Source organism: Phoca vitulina, unplaced genomic scaffold, assembly GCF_004348235.1.
Source record: "Phoca vitulina isolate PV1807 unplaced genomic scaffold, GSC_HSeal_1.0 scaffold36, whole genome shotgun sequence".
Taxonomy (NCBI): Eukaryota; Metazoa; Chordata; class Mammalia; order Carnivora; family Phocidae; genus Phoca; species Phoca vitulina.
Window position 1 is genome coordinate 18679989 of NW_022589739.1, and position 15493 is coordinate 18695481.

The 15493-nt window shown below is 49.6% G+C and overlaps 1 protein-coding gene across 3 annotated transcripts in view; it reads right to left on the minus strand.

The window, feature by feature from the left end:
- TENM4 (teneurin transmembrane protein 4) overlaps window positions 1–15493 on the minus strand; it is a 1359030-nt gene that overhangs the window by 465995 nt on the left and 877542 nt on the right. The window lies entirely within an intron of this gene.

Sequence of the window (15493 nt, forward strand, 5' to 3'; positions counted from 1 at the left end):
CGTTGGTGAAGATGCGGAGCCCCAGATATTCTCACCTACTGCTTGAGGGAGAATAAATAGGTATAATTTAGAAAGAAGTTTGGCAGTGTTTTCTAGAACTAAGGATGCGCATGCCCTGTGACCCAGACATTCCATGTGCCTCTTGGGTATAACTTGGACAAATTCTTGCACAGGGCACAAGGGAACGTGGGTAGTTTATCCCAAAAGGCTGGAAATAATAACCAATCCATCAACAAAAGAAAGTAAAGGAGCTCTGCTATATCACACAATGGATTACACTCAGTGGGTAAATTCCAAAAGATACAACGTATACGAAGTTTAAAAACATACCAAAGGACACTATCCATTACTTCTGTATACACACTCATGTAGTAAAAATATAAAAACATGGGAATGATCAATACCAAAATCTGGATAGTGGCAGCTTCTTAGGAAGGAGAGGAATAAGATGGGGTGGGGGTGGGGGTGGGCGTGGGGGCAATGGGGTATGCAATTGTATCTATAATGTTTCTTTTTAGAAGTCACTTGTAACATCTTTTCTTCTCTTAATTAAAGTTTGATCCCTTACGCACTTTGTCCAGTTCCCACAATGGTAACGTTTCGAAATGGCATAATATGCTATCACAAGGATATTGATATTGATACAGTCCACCAATTATATTCAGATTTCCCCAGTTTTGTATGTATTCGTGTATGTATGTGTCCAGTTCTACACAATTTTATGGCTGGTAGAGGTGGTGCATCCACCATCACAGTCAGGACACTGAGAGCACTCCTTCACGGCAAGGGTCTCTTGTCTTCCCCTTTCTAACCCCACCCACTCCCCTTGGACTCCGAGCCTTGTCCCTAAACCCTGTCAACCACTAACCTTGACCTCCACCTTCACATTTCTTTTCATTCTGAAACTGTCTTATCAGTGGACCCATGACATTATGTCATCTTTGAGCTCCCCCCACCCCTACCCAAATTCCCAAGATGTTGCAGGTGTCACTAGTTCATTCCTTTTTATCACTGCGGAGTGTCCACGGCATGGGTGTACCACAGATGGTTTCAGTTCGTGAAGGACACCTGGACGAGTTCCAGGTTTTGGCTATTTCCATACTCTAATGTCTTAGTTCTTCAGTTGGGTGGTAGGTATCTGGATTTTCACTGTACTATTTGCCCTACTTTTTGATGCAAAGAATATTTCATAATCGAAATGAAGGAAGGTAGAAAAAGATATCACTAACGTTGGCCAGCCTTGTGCAGCCCGGGGTGCACGGCTCGGGGTGACACCTGAGACCAAGGTTCTGGGCCCCCGGCAGGTCAGGCACCCTCAGGAAGTGGGACCTGGGCACCTACTTGCTTTGAGGTTCTAAGCCTCTCGTGGGTGTAAGGAAGCCCGTCCAGGTCCTTCAGCCCCTGGGGCCATTTTCTAGCGCAGCCACCCATTTGGCTACAAAGCCCTTTCCCCAACCTGCGTGTAGGTGGGGAGCTGCTCCTAACTGGGGAAATCACAAAAAAAAGGAGGTAGTGCTCCAGGTAGAAAGAATGAAATCCGGCCTCTCCTGAAGGCCCTTGAGAAGAAGGTGGAAGTGCAGTGAAGTGGCACTGGAAATAGAGAGTGTCTTCTGTTGGAAGGCAACTCAAAAGATGGGGAATGCTCTTACTTGAGGCTCAAGCTGGGGGGTGGTGTTGCCAGTGGGTGGATAATGAGGCCCTGATAGTATCTGCTGCTGCCAGGTGCAGCCCCGGCCTCAGTGGGCCTCCTACCCCTCTGCCCAAGTAGCTTTAACCTTTTCCGGCACCAATTATGAATTTCTCGGTCCTGGGCAGAGCATGGAACAGTGACAGATTCACGCTATACACACCTACTGGGGGCGGCCTGGCCCTCAGACACCCTGCCTGCAAGAGGTCCCAGCGGAAACACCCAGAAATGCCCCCTCGTGCCCGGAGAACTGCAATGTGGGTGCAGAAGCCAGCATGGGCTCCGCGGCCCCCTGCTGTGGGAGAGAGGCCCGGGCAAGGCAAGGGTCTAGGGCAGGTGGGCCTAGGGCAGGTGGGCCCCGGAGAGCTTTCTGTGTTACCTCACTTGATCCTAACAACAGCGACACATTATAGTCATGTCAGTTTTACACACAAAGTTACAGAGGCACCGGGCGGTGAAGAAAGTTGCTCCTGGGATTGAGCCCCATCTCGGGCTCCCTGCTCAGTGGGAAGCCTGCTTCTCCCTCTGTCTGCAGCTCCCCCTGCCTGTGCTCTCTCTCTCTCTCTCTCTCTCTGGCAAATCAATAAATAAAATCTTTTTTTTTTTTTAAGATTTTATTTATTTTTTCGACAGAGAGAGACACAGCGAGAGAGGGAACACAAGCAGGGGGAGTGGGAGAGAGAGAAGCAGGCTCCCTGCAGAGCAGGGAGCCCGACGCGGGGCTCGATCCCAGGACCCTGGGATCATGACCTGAGCCGAAGGCAGACGCTTAACGACTGAGCCACCCAGCACCCCAATAAATAAAATCTTAAAAAAAATAATAAAAAGAAAGAAAGTTGCTCCAGGGGATACGCTTTGGGAAGGAGGAGGGTTAGGATTTGAACCCAGAGTCCTTTGCTGTTTATGATAAACTTTTCTGAGAAAGGGAGTCATACAGGACCTTCTATGATACAATGAGAGGTGTGGGCTTCCTCTGGAGGGCAAAGGGAACCACGGAAAATCATTAAGTGCAGAGGGTCACAAACAGACCTCTGTTTTAGGGATGCTATCTTAGGGTCACCCTGGGCTCCCACCTCAACATCTCTGAAGGCCCAGCTCCTTGCTTTTATTGCTTTTCTTCTGAGCCTCTTCCTTCTTTTACTGGGCATGGCTGGACCAGAACCTGTTCCACAGCCTCCGAGGAAAGGCGCAAGTGCAATAAAGCCTCATGGCCAGTCCTCCAAATCTGGCTGCTCCTCAAGTCTCCCCAGATTTTACTCCCTGCTCTGGGCCCAGCGGCTGCCCAGAGTCTCCCCTCGCTGAGACGTGCCCACACAAGGCAGGGGAAGAACACAGCTGTTGCAGTCAGCGGGGTCCGGGTTCAAGCCCTGGGTCTGCCCCTTGCCCCCTGTGTGCGCTGCAGAACACTGCCTTCCTCCCCGGGCCTGGGCTGGGAGGAGCGGGGCAAGCAGACATCAAAGGCCCCTCCAGCCCCGCACTTCCTCCTGGGGGACACCCTCACCTTCCTGGCTGAGACGGCAACAACCCCCACTGCTGCAAAGGGCTGTTGTGAAGATCAACAAGAGAAGGTGCCAGAAAATACTGGCCAACCACAGTGTGCTTTACAAAGCGGGAGATTCTTATCTTCTAACCTAGTTGGTCCCCAGTGCCCCCTGACTCCGTGTCTTGTGTGTGTGTGCTTCCCCTGGTGGTAGGTGGGGGTAGGGTAAGGCGGGCAGTCTGAGGCTGCAGGGGTGCGGGAGCTGCAGGGCATTTCTCCAGGCCACGTTTGGATTCCCTGGGCCCAGCCCTGACATACTCTGAGCAGAGAAAACGAACCCACTGCAGAGGACGGGCCTTGCCGGGAAACTGAGCTGGTGTCGGGAAGAAGGTCCCTCCGCCCGGTTCTACGGGGCGCGGCGGTGCTCCCGGGTTCCCAGGCTTGGGTGCTGCTGGCTGTGTGTCACTGACACAGAGGGGGCGTGTCGCCAGTCAGCCTGAGCGGGACAGGCCCCGGGGGGCATGGAGGCAGCAGCGGGGCTGGAAGGGGGGTGGGGAGGGAGACAGAGAGCTCAGTGCTGGACCCGAGGGCTCTGCCCTCCCTCCCTCGCGCCCGGCACTGGGGCTCAGAACTGACCCGGCAGCCGGCCTTGACCGCAGGGAGATCCAGTTAGGGCGGTGGATGCGAGGCCAGGGTTAGGAGCCCGCCCTTCCCCTGGCTCTGCGCTTCAGTCATCTGGGAAAACATCCTAACTTCTCTTAGCTCGGCTTCCATATCTATGAAACAGGGACGATTCTGATGAAGGAACGGAATAGTTGAGCTGCCGTAAGGGTCAAGGGAGATAATGCAGTAAAACACGTAACACATTATGAAATAGTGATGCTAGTTGTAATTATGGGGTGGGGCCAAAGCGAATCATCCAACACATGTATGATGTGGGCCTGTTACGTGCCAGGTGTTATTCAGGGAATTCTCATCTACACAGGCCATCTCGGGGCAACAGTGAGGCGACAGAGGGAAGCATGGAGCTGCGGGGGGACAAAGAAGGGCCATCCAAACCTTCCTGCCCCAAGGCCCCTGCTATCCCCTCCCCCCACGTCCCTCCCTTCTATTCACACCCCGCTCAGGCAGGGCCTGGGTCAACAGCTTCTTCCCTAAATGGGGGCTCAGAGGCCTGAGACACCAGGAGACCACGTTGAGGCGCCCAAATTAACTCACAGCCCACGGGAAAACCCCAAACTCTCCCCTTAAAAGACAATCATTAATAAGCTTTAACTCCACCTGGATGTCTTGGCTTCCCTCACGTTAATCGCTCTAAACAGGCTGAATATTAATTGCATCTCTGAAGGAAGCACCAGAAACTGTTGTCTTTGATAAGTCACATGGACCACCCCATCCCTCTCTCAGATAATTCCAAAAGCTTCTGGGACCCTGCACATTCACACGGTCCCGGAGAAGGGAATTCTCCTCCGCGCGGATGCTCAAGGCCTGCAGCAGTGACTGTCTGGAAACCGCTCGTTCAACAAATCTCATCCAGTCTGGGCCCTCTCCTGAATGTGTGTGCTGGGCTGGGCGGCGGCAGGGAACTCGCCCCTAATAGCAGTCACTGAGTACCTACGAAGTGCCAGGAGACCGACACGTATCATTTCCCTTAAACCTCAGAACGGCCTTGTGAGGGGAGATGTTATCCCATTTCACAGGTAAGGAAACTGAGGCTTGGGGAAATTAATTGTGTCCAAGGTTATACAGGCTGTTAAATGAGGGAGGCAGCTTTGGATGCAGGCATGTCTGGCTGTCATGCTACCTGCTTTTACAGTTACATTAGAGGCTTTTAGCCTTTCTCCACGTCCCCCCCTCCCCGCCAAAAAGGCTTATGGACATTTGTTTTTCCAATTCCCTTCCCTTTCCTATAAGTGTTGATACTGCAGATATACAATATATCTGTGTACGTACACTGGCCCGTTGGAGGACCACAAGCCCTTGTAATAAAGATTTTTTTCACTCCCAGCCCTCCAAGAACCAATTTCACCACCTTGTGAATGATAGTGCCCCTGCTGAGAATGTATAAATTACACCTGTGGTTCTCAGAGTGTTGTCCCCAGAGCGGAAGAGGGCAAAGCTTACCCACAGACTAAGAACAGGAAAGGAAAATTAGCTGGACCATTTCTTCTCAAGGGGAGCATTTCATGTTTTCTTTTGAGGGACATGGCCTTTCTGCGTCTAGAATTGCTATCTGTTCCTCATACTTTAGATTCACTTGCCACTTCCTATGGGAAGCCTGCCCAGACATCCCCACCTGAGTTTGGGTTAAGCCCCATTCCACCTTATCCATCTCTGTATCCCAGAGCCTAACATGGGCACAGCATGTGGTAGGTGCTCAGTGAATGTGGAGTGGATGAACTCATGGGCAAATGAATTTAAAATCGCTTGTGCTGTCTCTGCTGCACTGGGTTAATGCTTTAGCAAAGACCACATCAGGGATGGCTGGATCAAGCAACAGCATGCAGGCATGTCTTCAGAATGTGGCACCCTTTGGGCACCTTCATGAAACCAGAGTTTTCATTGGGCAACATCTACAGTAATGTTCTTGATCAAGGCCCCTGTGGGGACTGAGATGAGCACAGGATGAGATCTCAGAAAGAAGTGGATGTTATGAGAGATGGACTTGGCCTATGGTATGCAAACTTCCCCCCTGGCTCTCTGGGCACACGTTGTGGACCTTGGAGAAAAAATCTGATAAACTGTCAACCAGTAATAATCAGGGAAACCCTAACTGATAAAGTCATGCTCCCACCAATGAAGGACAGGGGTGGCCACTTCACACTTGTATTTCCAACAGTAGGACTGATGACTCACCCTAACACAGTGTATGGAAAAATGCCAGATTAAATAAACACATTTATTTTTAAATACAGAGCTGAGCAGTCAGGAAAGAGAAGGAAATCCTCAGAGGTCAAAATAACCATGAGACAGCATGAATTCATAGAGGTTCCCAAACACTGAGTGGGTGATGGGCCTGGGGGCACCTGCCGCTCCTCAGTGACCTGGGGCCTTTGGTCTTAAAGAGCCAAGGAAAGAAGCAAAGGCACAGTCCTTCAGAAGGTGGAAGGGAAACGGAGACTCTCACTTATGGCTAAGACTCAGATAGGAGACATTTACCCTTTGGGGAAAGGGTGAATCAGAAAAACACAAAATCCCACCTTGCAGGTGGAGGCAGTAAGGAAACTTGACCCTAGGCCTGGGCACAGGGGAAGGAAAATTTTTAAACGGCTGAGAATTTCCAATCACAAAATGGCCCTCATGTGGGTCTGGGACCTGACTACGTATTACTTTGTGGCCGGAAGAAAAAAAAAAACCCAAAAAACCCCAATCCAAGTTGAGTGTTTAAAGCGACCCCAAGTTGGTGGTTCCTCCAGGTACCTGGCAGAAGCAAATGCAAACCCTTTCTGGAGCAACGAATTTTCAACTCAGGCCTCAAAGGAATCGCACAAAGTTTTAGCAATCATAAAAGCACAATTTAAAAAAATCACAGAGCATGTGAGAAAACAAGCCATCATGAGCAAGAGAGAGCAGAAACAATGAACAAATCAATCAGACCTAGGAAAGCAACAGGTAATAAAATAATCAGATGCAGAAAATGAAATGTGTACAATATTTAAAGAAATATGTCAAAGTGGTGAAAGTATAAACAAAGAAAAGACAATAAAGAAAATAAAGCAGACTGAAAGATAACCAACTAAAACTTCTAGAAACAGGAAGGCTGATGTATGGGCTCTTCCAGACTGTTGTTCTAAATCTGGCTTACAGTTTTGGAATAAACTTGGGTGTTGGAATCAGAAAATGCTGTGTGACTTGGGCCAATCACCACCTGTCTCTGGGCCTCAGTTTCCTCATCTGCAAGTGAAAGGGTAGACCTAGATCACCTCAGGAGTCCAACTCTATAAACCAATCTTCTAAAATATGACCGATCACAGTCATTGGGCACCTGTTTTTTTGTGCTACCCTTGACTATCAGCATTTTATATGATTTTTATCCTTGTGATAACCCACTGAGGCATGGGCTCTTATTATACCCAATTCACATATTAGGAAACTGAGGCAGAGAGGCATTAAGTAACTGGCCCAGAGTCCAGAGCTGTTAGGCCATGCTTGGTCTCCACCGGTCTGTTTCCAGAGTCTCTGCTCTGGACTCTAACATCTGGGATCCAGGACCAGGATTCTCTGACCTATCAGAAGTCTCCCGTGGCAAGCGGCAGCTCAGTGGCCCACAGAGGCTGTCAACAGCGACCAGAATAGCCATTCCAGTTTTGGGAGGGGGGGGCGGCTAAGAATACTGTGAAGTTAATTATCAATAACCAAACATGAAGTGCCTTCTATGAACAAGGCCTGTGCTTATTTTAGACAAGAGCTATTTATGAAAGAGCAGCAAACTGGCAGATGACTGGGGCTCACCTTCCAAATACCCTTTGGGAAAGTTTTCATTCTGAAAGCACTTCTCTGTACCGTGGGTCCCTCGTGTCTAAAATGGGGGTGATAAGAGTACCTAACACCCCTGGGTTGTCACAAAAGGATTGCATGAGCTAATACAAGTCCGGATGGTAGCAAGCACGCCTCGAACAGTACCTCTCGTTGCTGCGGTTCCCGTTACGGTTTCAGGCCAGTGGGGGGAAGCTGGGTCCTGCAGCAGATGACCTTGACTCAGCTCCGGGCTCCCCCACCTCCTAGCTGTGTGACTGAAAGTCCCTGACCCTCTCTGAGGCTCCACGGCCCCATCTGTGAATCAGAAACAACAGTGCTTACCTCACCAGTAGTTGTGAGGGGGAAATGGACGGTGAAATGCCGAGCTCAGTCGCTAACATGTAATAGGTACTCAACGAATGTCCGTTCTCACCCCCGGGGCGTTTGCTGCACACTCGGCTTTTCTGCCATGCTTAGAATCCAAAGAGGCAAAGGATTCTGTGCTCACAGATGTTGACTTACTGCTCATTTCCACCAAGGGAACTTTCACAAAAGCTGTGGGGGGGTAGAAGAGGTCTGAAGACATCCACTTCCCAGCAGGTAAGTCAAGGCAGTGCAGCGATGGAGGTCCGCAGCCTCAGAGAGGGGCCTCCGGGCCACGACCTGCTGCTTTGGCTGAGCTGGCCACTGAGATGTGCAGCCGAAGATGCAGGTAGCAGCAGGAAGCGAGCCCTACCATGAGGAGGATTTGGTCATTGAATCCACCAAGGATAATGACACTGACCTTCCCATTTGGAAATCAACCAGGCATGCGGCTGGTCAATGGCTCTGTGATCATTCTGCATACCCTGGGCCGCGAAGCAGCAGTACCACGGGAGGATGGGGACAGGGAAACAAAGATATTTAAGGGGTTTCAGAAGGACAGCCACCTCTGGAGCAGTGGCTGTGTCGCTCTGTGAACCCCATCCCCAGCAGGCCTCGGGGAGGGCAAAATTCCACACCCGGCTTCCCAAAGAAGCATCGAAGGCTGGGACCAGAAGAGCTTGCCTAGAGGAATTCCTCTTTTGGGCAAATAGGGAACTCTTGGGTTTCAAGCTCAATCTGTGACACCTTTTGGATTTCATAAGTCACCTGCTCCTCCTATCTCATTCTCCCTAAGGTCAAGTGGCCCAGGAATTTGACGAAGCTGATACTTGGTGCTGAAAGATGATGGTGGCATGGTAGAGTGGTGGTCATGCCAGATGCTCTGAGTAAAAGTTGAAAGTGCAAACTCAGGAAGAGAAAAGGAGCCAGGGAGGACAGATGGTCTGGGGAGCACAAGCCTGACACCAGCACAAGGGTTTCAGTGGCCACTGAGCCTCATGAATCACCCTGCAGACTCCGCATTTTCTCTTCACGGGGAGGACAGTGTGATGTTCCCAAACAGACCCAGCTTCAAACCCCAGCTCCTCCATGTCCTAGGACATCTATGTCCCTGAGCAAGATACTTTCCTGTGTCTCAGTTTGGGCACTGGAAAATGGAGATACTCCTATCTCATTGAGCCCCAAACATAAAGGTTTTCATCATGAGGATAAAAACATGCAATGTGCTTAGCCTAGAGACTACCCCACAGTAAGAGTTCAATAAATGTTCCTTTACCCTTGCTTAACTGACCTAATTGGCACCAGATGCGACCGTACATTCAGCCTCCTCAGCCTGGATCGCCACACTGAGTATTTGTTGAAGAACTAGGGTGTGCTGCAGAGGATTATTTCTCCAGCCTGATCCTGAGAAGAATAACATATCTGTTCCAAGCCCTTTGACTTCCCAGGTTCCTGTCTCCAGCCAGAATGGCCAGTTCTGGGCAGGGCCTGACCACTTGATAACTCATGAGTATCTCCACTGGGTTAATATCTCCACTGTGGCCATGTCTTCTATGGGAAGAAAGCAATACAAAAGCGGAGATTCTGGACTATCTGCTATGTGCCAGGAAGCTGCCATGGTGGAACAAAGAGGCATAACCGGTGTTCTTGTTCAACTTTCTAAGGGCGAACCGGTGTATTTGGAAAGCAATGATAGAAACACATTTTTAAAAAGCAGGGTGGTAGCAGTAAACACTCGGGGTCAGACACACGGTGCCAAGCCCATGTGGCGTGGTGGCAAAAGCAATTACGAGCTTTAGAAGCAGACTGACTTGTGTCTGAATCCCAGTTCTGCCGCTTACTAGCAAGGGATCCTTGGGGAGGGGAGGGAGGAAGGTGCCTCAGTTTGTTCGTCTGTAAAATGGGGAAGATGGCCCTAGCTGCTCTGATGATTACATAAACATGATGCATGTCTGGCACAGAGTGAGTGCTCAATTAGCTGTTAGTTTCATTCTTCCTTCTTCTTCCTCATTTCCCATTCTCTTCTAGATCGCTGGAATTCCTTTAGTTGATAGTGAATTAGAATTAGTAGCGGATCACTTTTCTCCGCCCTTTGGTGACTGCCATCCTCTGTATATATAAATGTGTACACCATCAAGTAGATGCTTGTGAAAAAATTTCCAGTGGCTTCTGACTTCTTAAACAAGAATAGCAAAAGGCCCCAGCTCCTCTGCCTGGGACCCCAAGGCTTCCACCAGTAGGCCTCAACTTCCTAGCCACTCCCCTGCTACAATGCTCACCCTACCAGCACCCATCACGGTGCTGGGTGTGGAGGAGGGCTTAACTCAGCCTTGAGGATGTTAGGGATGGTAAGAAAGGCTTTCCAGAGGCAGGTGCATCCAAAGTTAATCTTAAAGCACAAGGAGGATTTTGCCAATAGACTAAGATGGAGAAGGCAAGAGAATATTACGTGCAAAAGGCCTGAGACCTGAGGCCTCCCCAGGGCAGCCAGGCCTCCGTGCAGGCGGATTCTTGTCACCTCTCCACTCAGACTGTCCTCACTTCTCTTCCTGTCTTTACTAGGCTGACAGACACCTCTTCTGCACTCTCTGCTGGACCTTACTTCTCGTGCTCAGCTTTCAAAGTGTGGCTCAGGGATCCTCGCAGGTCCCTGAGACCCTTTCGGGAAGTCGGTGAGGTCAAGACTACTTAAAATATTGCCCTTTTCATCCTTGTTCTCTTATCAGTATACAGTGGAGTTTTCCAGATTGAATGCAGAAACAGATATATCTTCCATTAAGCCAAATAGTAAAGAGATTTGCCAAAATGTAAAACAATGCCACTCTATACATTTTTTGTTTGTGGTAGAAAAGTCATTTTCATGAAAAATGTGTTATTTATGTTAATGTAAGGGTTTATTATTATTACTTTAAATAAGCTATAAATAATGATTTTAACATTTCTTTCAGTGCTAATCACTAGCATGACAAATTTTGATAGACATAATCTACATAAACAAAAACTCTTTGGGGTCTTTAATAATTTGGAAGAGTCAAACAGGGTCCCGAAACCAGAGAGTTTGAGAACCACTGCTTTAGGGCATTCTGTGAAGAGGGCTAGTGGCATAACTAGCCCTGAGAAGCCTTCTCAGATGGCAATTTCTGCCTCTTACCGGGAAAAGAGCCCACAGGCAATCTGTCCCTGGCCGGACCCTTCTGTCTTGCCTGTTTCTCTCTGTTCCTCCCTTTCCTTCCTCTTCCTGTGAAAACCTTAATGGCAAACCAGGCCTCTCACTCAGCCTCTCACTCAGTAACCCCTTCCCCAAGCTCAGGGAGGTGTGTGGTCAGGAGGCTTCGCTATTAGGAAGGCCGGGCCCACACAAATAACCCAATGGCTCTGATTGGCATTTCCCTGATGACTAAAAATGTGGAACATCTTTTGATGTGCTTATTGGCCATTTCTGTTGTTTCCTTTGGAGAAATGCCTATTCACACTCTTTGCCCATTTTTGAATTAGGCCCTTTGTCTTTTTATTGCTGAGTTTAAGAGTTCTTTTATATTCTGCAATAAAATCCCTTGTGAGATCTATGACTGCAAATATTTTCTCCCATTCCGGGCTCATCTTTATTTCCCATATGGTGTTCTCTGCAGCACAAAAATTTTTAATTTTGATGATGTCCAATTTATGTATTGTTTTCCTCCCTTTTGTGTGTGCCTAACCACTGCCTGCCTAATCTGAGGTCATGAGCATTTATGGCTTTAGCTCTTACATTTAGGTCAACTACGCATTTTGAGTTAATTTTTGTATACAGTGTGAGGAAAGGTCCAACCTCACGCTTTTGCATGTGGATAGCCATCGTCCCAGCAACATTTGCTGAAGAGACGACCAATGTCTCTGAGACTCAGTTGTCTCATCTCAAAAATGGGCTTTAAAAGACCACAGGGTGCTGTGAACATTCAATGGGACAGAGAAAAAAAAATGCCCTGTGGTGGTCCCTGGCAGACAGTAGACAATGCCTATAACTGAAGGGTCAGACAGTGGATGTGAAATGCTCTGAAACACTGGTCATCGTCACTACCATTTGACCAGAGCTTTTCCATCCCTAAAGGTCATCAGCATCCACCACCCCACCTGTAACCCTTTTCCCAGAACCCCCTCTCTGAGCAGCCCTGGAAATCTTTTTCTTCTCCCCTTCCCTTTTTTTTTTTTTTTTTAAGATTTTATTTATTTACTTGCGATACAGCGAAAGAGAGATCACAGAGGGAGAGGGAGAAGCAGACTCGCTGTTGAGTGGACAGCCCAGTGTGGGACTCGATCCCAGGACCTGGGGATCACGACCTGAGCCAAAGGCAGATGCTTATCCGACTGAGCCACCCAGGTGTCCCTTCCCCTTCCCTTTTTTTCCTCTTACTTTCTACCTTAATTTTGCATTAACTGCTCTTGGTCTTCATTAATTAATCAAGTTAAGATTGTTAACCCACTCAAATCTTTTTTGGCAAGTTGGTGGGAAGGTGGGAATGAACAAATGAGTCAATCAAGTAAAAGGTTCCTAATTTAAAGTCAGAAATGTGAAGCCCCTGCAGCTACAGGGATCATGCAGGCCACCCCACATGCAGGTGTCAGAGGTGGGACATGGGGACACTAACTCCGGGGTTCTGCAGTCCCGCACTGCACTCCCCCTCCCACACTGGAGAGATCCTTTTAAATCAGTCTCCCTCCTCCTCAGTGTTTGCAACACCTCCCGATTTAGTTTTCTCTCTGCATTTCATTAGTGTCCCATTTGCCTCATCTTCCTGATCTCTGAGGCGGGCGTTAAGCAGGAGGCGACTGAATTGGCAGCGAGGGCTCCCTGCCTCCTGATTGTGGGTGAGGTGACATGCAGGGGAGGAGAGCGGTAGCCCCAGGGCTGCAATTCTACATGCTGCTCTGGTCCACTTGGCTCAAGCCAGCAAACAGTAGCGGGACTCTAGCTGTGCCCCAGGCATGGGGGGGAGGGGCTCAAGGACGAGGAGCTGTGCTTGCCCTTGACATCTCCAGGCTCAAGGGGATGGCGGGATAATGCTGGGGCTGTGTGCTGCTACAGAGACTGGGCCCACCTGGGTGGGCGGAGTGAGTGAGAAAGAGTGAGAGTTTAGCTGGGGGAGAAGGGCAGTGGGGCCATTCCAGGAAGGGTTCGGAATAACATACATAAAGGCAGGAGGGTGACAATAGCGTGTAAGCAAATATCGATGTGGAATGTGTTGTGAAAGTATTTGTTTCTTCATTCACTCATTCAATATGTGCTTACCGAGCGCCTGTTCCAGAAGTAAGAACACTCCAGGAAACAGCACAAAGTAAATCCCTGCCCTTGTGGAGCTTATGTTCCAACGGGGGAAGACAGACCACAGACAAGCTTACAGAGTAACAGATGATGCAGCAGGTGGAGAGAAGTGTCACATGGGCAAGCGCCAATGGAACAGGACACAGGAAGGCCTGGACTGGGAGGGTGGCTCCTTGCACGGAGTTGGGGGGGGCGCTTCCCAAGCCGCAAACACACTGCGTTGGGCACCTCTCAGCCTATGTGCGCTCTGCTCCCTCGGATGCGATGTGGAGGTCTGTTCAGTGCTATCCCTCTGCCTGAAGAGCTTTCCCAAGACTGGAAAATAGGCGTCTGTGCCTTATGCCTTGAGGTGGGAGTGTGTTTATGGTTCAAGGAACAGTGAAGAAGCGAACGGCGTGGGTGAGGGGTGCACAGGAGAGAGGGGGTGGGACGGGAGATGGGTTGGCTCATTTAGGTCCTAGTGGGTCACCGTGAGGCCTTTGGCTTTTCCTCTGCCAAAGATGGGGGCACACGGCAGGTTTTGAGCAGAGAAGTGATTCTGATCTGACTGGTGTCAGAGTCCTGGAGAGAAGGATGGAGGTGGAGCCCCATGAGGAGCCCACTGCAATAATCCAGGTACGAGACCATGGCTTGGACCAGTGTGGGGCCAGAGGAGGTGGTCACACAAGCTGAGGAGGGGAGAGAAGTGCCGGAGTCAGTGTACATATAACACCGTGTGCAACGGGAGGGATGAGGGGAGATAAGGCCAGCGAGAGAAAGGAGAACATTCTAGACAGAAGGATCTGCCTGTGCCAGGGCTCAGATTTGACCCCTCCTCCCAGAGTCAGGTCCCACTACCTTCATTTCTGTGACTGCTTCCCTCCCTCCTCGAGTTCAACAAGCCTCGCTGTGGGCCCAGCTCTACAGGCGGGACCAACTTGGGATGAGTGACCGACCCAGGGTCTGGCCTCCACGAGGCCTCCTCTGTTGTCGCTGAAAGCTGTGTTCACATGTGACACCAGCAGGATGCTGGGGGAGCTGGGGGAGGAAGGCCGGGATGGAGAGTTTAGAGGAGGAAGGGGAGAGCATTTTTCCTGGGTTTCGGTGGCGTGGGGGTGGCAAGGTTCAATTTCTTCTTCCACCATTCGTGCATTACAAGCGAGCACGGTTAGGGTCGACAGTTCACCTTTAGCTTAGTTATCTTACTTCAATGAGTGGACCTCAGTTTTCTTATCTTAAAAATGGGATGGTAAGGACTACCTTATGGGGCTCCCTGAGTTCAATGAGATGCACAAATCAAGTAGTTGGCACAAGGCCTCAATAGACGTGACCCCATTTTACCCGTCCTTCTACATGAAAAGCTAATAATCTTAACAGCTCTCCTCCGACAGCCGTGTCGGTATGGCTGAGTGCTCCTCCCGGCTTGTACTTACATGTTTTTCAGGCTGAGAGCAGCAGCTACCTCTGCTTTCATCCCCTGCGCTATCTCTAGAGCCTTGCTTGGTGCTCGGCTTATTGTTAGTATTCAGTACGCCTTTGTCGAATTGCCAAATAAATGAATGAATCAGAGGTTATGTAAGATCTAGGCTTTAGCACTTTTTTAGCTGGAAGACCTCAGACAACACAGTTAATTTCTCTGCACCTCGATTTTCTTGCCTGTTAGACAGAAATAATACCTCCTGTGGCAGAGACAGTTACTCTTATCGAATAACCTGATTTCCCCCACGTTTCCCAGAGCCCTAGAAGTCAGGCAGGACCATGTGACTAGTTTGGGCCCGCGGGCTGCAGGTGACTTCTGGACCAAAGCATTTAAGGGCCAGCGCTCTGCCTTCCGGTTCTCGGCCTCGACTGCAGAGACCAAGGTGGCCGAATGTTCTAGGCGGTATCCCTACAACCCAGCAGAGTTTTCATCAAGCTGGCCTGAGTCGCTCGGTAGGGCAGAGTCCTCTACCTCCCTCGGTTGGACATGGAACACGAACAAGAAATACACTTTTGGGGGCGCCTGGGTGGCTCAGTCGTTAAGCGTCTGCCTTCGGCTCAGGTCACGATCCCAGCGTCCTGGGATCGAGCCCCGCATCGGGCTCCCTGCTCCGCGGGAAGCCTGCTTCTCCCTCTCCCACTCCCCCTGCTTGTGTTCCCTCTCTCGCTGTGTCTCTCTCTGTCAAATGAATAAATAAAATCTAAAAAAAAAAAAAAAAAAAAAAAAAAAAAAAAAAACAAAAAAAAA